Source organism: Crocodylus porosus, unplaced genomic scaffold (genome assembly GCF_001723895.1).
Source record: "Crocodylus porosus isolate Cpor-Errol unplaced genomic scaffold, CroPor_comp1, whole genome shotgun sequence".
In the NCBI taxonomy this organism is placed as follows: Eukaryota; Metazoa; Chordata; order Crocodylia; family Crocodylidae; genus Crocodylus; species Crocodylus porosus.
Genome location: NW_017728906.1, coordinates 159,699,761 through 159,704,078, shown reverse-complemented (window position 1 = coordinate 159,704,078; position 4,318 = coordinate 159,699,761). Strand labels below are relative to the sequence as shown.

General features: G+C 47.9%; 1 protein-coding gene across 3 annotated transcripts in view; it reads right to left on the bottom strand.

Moving 5' to 3' along the window:
- Positions 1-4,318, bottom strand: part of DCLK1 (doublecortin like kinase 1) — a 396,146-nt gene that overhangs the window by 42,922 nt on the left and 348,906 nt on the right. The gene's annotated exons all lie outside the window — the stretch shown is intronic.

The window sequence follows — 4,318 nt, the reverse complement described above, 5'->3', positions numbered from 1 at the left end:
TGGGGCCCTTGCTCGCACTTCTCGCGCTCTCTGCCTGCACTGGGGCCCTTGCTCGCACTTCTCGCGCTCTCTGCCTGCACTGGGGCCCTTGCTCGTGCTTCTCGCACTCTCCGCCCGCACTGGGGCCCTTGCTCGCGCTTCTCACGCTCTCTGCCTGCACTGGGGCCTTGCTCGCGCCTCCCGCGCTCTCCGCCCGCACTGGGGCCCGCCCACACTGGGGCCCTCTATGCCTGACTCGGGCTTCCCTGGATTGAGGCTCAGGCGGCCTTAGCCTTACCTGGCCCCCAGACCCGCCTCTTCAGGCCTATGCTCCACTGGGGCTTCTGCCTACGCACCGAGCTCTTCCCAAAGCTGCCCACATTGGGCTGGGGTCGGGACACCCCCAAAACGCGGCAACCCCTGTGGTGCCAGGAACACCCCCACTTTACTAGGGAGCTCCTAATGAGGCCTCCTCCACCCCTACAGCCTCGCCCAGTCCTCCAGTTGTAACAATAACACAAATCCAAAATCTCCCCTTCCTGGGTTACAACATAACTCCCAAGCACAACAGGAATCTCCCCCTCCGGGATTCCAACATAAACTCCAAGCAAACCTGGCTCCCTCTCACATCTCCTCATCAGGGTTTCCTCCACCCAGTACTGTCAAGCCAGCGCTCTCCAGCCATCAGGCTTCTATATTCTGCTCTGCTCTGCTCTGCTCTAACAAAGCTCCCTTTTCCTCTTAGGCTGCCAGCAGGGGAACTGACTCTGGCCTTAGCCTTCTCTGTTTATAAAGGCCAGGCCCTGCCCCCTGGCGGTCAGCTGACCCACTCTGTTGCCATAGCAACTCCCACCTACTGCCCTGGTGAGTGGCAGCTGAGCCCATTTACTACTATTCAGTAGCAGGCACCCTAGTGACCTGCTACAGCACCCCTCACCCCATCCCCTGTACGACAGCTCACCAAACTCTCTAAGCGGCCCTCTTCTGTCCTCCTGGCCATGTACCCTGCCTGAATGGGTCCTGCCTGGTCTCAATGGAGACCCTGGGATTGTGGGGTGGTGACAGCATAGGGCTGGGGCCCAAGGAAGTGTTGCAATCCACTCTGTGCATGCCCCTGCCTGCAGAACCAGAGCCCATTGAAGGAGTGCATGGACAGCAGATCATGGCTTTGCTCCATGCTCAACTGAGATGAGGCCAAGGGCAGGTGGGGAGCAGCATCCAGGAGTGGGATGGGTGGGCAGGCAGGGCCAGGGCTGGTATCGCAGGGCCCTAGCCCTTTTCTGTTACCACCTTGCAAACCCTGGATCTCCATGGAGGCCAGTCGGGACTGGTGTGGGCAGGGCACATGGCGAGGCGGACATGATGGAACACAGGTGGGAGGGGAGCTGCGTCAAGAGCCAGAGTTGGGATCTTGGGGTGGTGACAGTGCATGGCTGGGGCCAGGGCAGAGCCACAGTCCACTCCCTGCCAGAGATTCCTCCAAACTACAGAGGTGTGGTGCTGAGATTCCTTCTAGTTAAGGAAAGCAAGATACTTCCCTATCAGGAATGGTCACATGGTTTTGAAGATATTTACAATTTAAGCCAAAACTAGCTCTCTTCCCAAAACAGACAGACATGTATTGATGAGAATCTCTTTCAACTTCTCAAGAAGCATTGAAAACATTTATTTTAGAAACTACTCTCCTTAAGGAATGTGTTGAAATTTGCAGGGTTTTTTTTCCTTTTTAAAATCCTATTATAAACTCTGCTGATCCCACCAAAAATATGACAGTTGCTTGAAGACATTTGGGATGGGTTTGTATTACCCTTTGTAAATCTAAGTGGCAGTTTTCCAGACACACAGTATTCGTTTTGGCACTTAAACAGAGTTTGTGATTCTATCACCCTCTATTACGTCTACAGTGGAGATGTGCGAGTGTATGTATGTATCCTGAGCCTTCACAGCAGGCAGTACACCAGCCTTACAGCAACAATGCTACCTATGCACACCAACTGCACACATGTAAGTCATGAAACTGTATCCACACAAAAAACAATGACTAGAAGGGGGAGGGCCCTTCCATATTTTAGCACTAAGAGCTGAATGATTAAGATCTCCTACCCAGGAGTTCTGAATTATATGCTTCCCCCTTGCCAACAGCAAGTTTGAATCTGTGTCCCTCCAAATGCTCAGCATAGTGTGCCAACCACCGCACTAGGGTTTTTTAGGCATTACCTAGTGCCTTCTCCTTCACTCCTTCTAAAGCTGGCCCTTAGGCTGGCAAGTGCCAGTTTGGGAGAAGGAACACAAGCCAGACAATATGAGACTCAGTGAAATGGTAGTTGCTCTAGAAGGAAGTAGACCCTAGGTTCTAGTCTAGACATTTGCTCATCAATGGGACAGAAACTTTCCTGGTGTACTCCATCCATTTTATCCAATTACAAGTAAAAGCAAAGTGTGGTGGCTCAGCTTCAAAAGAAGTGCCAGAGAGAGTCTTGTATAATGCCCTTCAAACCTGTGGTCAGGTGGTTAGAGCACTTTGCTAGAATGTTAGGCAGGCACTGGTTCATGTTTTAAAACCCAGTCCTTCCACTTGAGTGCTCTAACTGCTCAGGTATGAGGGCTCATCACACCTGGAAACAGTAGTGATTATGTGCATCTCTTCATGGTTGGCACTAAAAACATTTACATACAGTCATGGGAATTAACTAGTTAAGTAACTAGTTAAAGAAGTTAAAGAAATGGTTAACTTTTAACTTTAACCAGTTACAAAAAGGTTAACTTTAACTTTTTTAAAGTTAAAAGTTAAAAAAAAAGAAATGTGGCTTTCCCAGAGTTTTTCCTGACACAGCCACTCTCTAGGACCTACATGGAACAATATTTCTTTATTGAAACTCTGGGACTTCTTGTTTGAGAGACAGAGAGTAGTAGTGTGCCTTCCTAAGAGGGATGGTCTCTGAAGCACTACAAGTCCCAGAGTTCCTTAGTTCATGCTGGCATTTTCTGTGCATTTGCAGAAGTCAACAGGAGTACTTCTCATCTGTGAGGAACTTATCCGAGATGTCACCTACTATGAAAAAAACTATTCATCCGTTATAACACAAGAATTCCCTCATCTGCCCATGTAGAGTGATTGTTCAGTAGTGGGGGCTTAGTTTTGCAAGACACAAGAGAAAAATTCTCAGATGTAAATTTTGAAATGCATATTTAAACAGCTTTTGCTATGTGACTGAACATTCTTTTTCTCATTTAAACTGATTTTCGCATTTGTCTAATTTTGATTATCAGACACTTTCATTATTTCTAATTCAGATGTTTTTCATACCCTTTTGTTGCCTTTTGAGCAATAAAAAATTGTAACAACAGAGGTTATCTGTGGAAACAGCTTCCATTTGTTACCTGGCTATGAATATCTCCTTTCTGTTATTCTGGTATACCTATATGATGCATTGACTTTTACAAAGTACTTCATATGGAGAGGATGAGAAGGATCTAGCATTGCATAGGTACTGGTGAATTGTTATTCTGAAGACTGTATGACAAGTATAAAGTTGTTTTCAGGTAGAGCAGGGTGAGTTCCAAGTAAATTAATGTGCTTCTGTGGGCTTATGGAAAAGAAACCCACTCATTGCTTTTGAAAATGAAAAATGATGCTAAGAGGCAATTCACTGTGTTTCATACATTTATCACAAACCAAGTTAACTGTTAACTAGTTACTCTCTTTCTTACTTATCTTTTAACTACTTGAAAGTGGAAATATTTAACTTAAGGTGTGGGTTTTGGTTCCCCACCCCTGCCAAAACAAGGCATGTGGGTCCTAAATACAGTGCCAGCAAAGTAACTGAAATGGCACTGTAACAGGGGGACTACCAAGACCGATCTCCACATGGCCCGCCCACCTACTCTTGGGCAAACCACCTGCCTTCTCCCCTGCCACGCCTTGGTCTTAATTGATTAATTAATAGATTTAATTAGGCGGGAGGCTGCCCATTTTCTGCCTCACTGCTATCGGGCGCTGTCTGCGGCTCCATTCCTCCTCTACACTGCAGCTCAAGCCTCGCTGATGACATCATGATGTTTTCAAATCCGCCAGTCCCCCACGATGGGCCCCAGAATCCTGTTGTAGGACCCCACTTGGGTTCCTTCCTTCAGACGGACTCTGCCGCCATCATACTGGGCCACATACTGGGTGGGCGGATGAGAATAGGATGGGATTCAACACAGACAAGTGCAAAGTGATGCACCTGGGGAGGAACAACCGGCACCATACCTACAGGTTGGGAAAACTCCCCTTTTGTCAGCACAGAGGCGGAAAAGGATCTTGGAGTCATCATTGACTCCAAGATGAACATGGGCC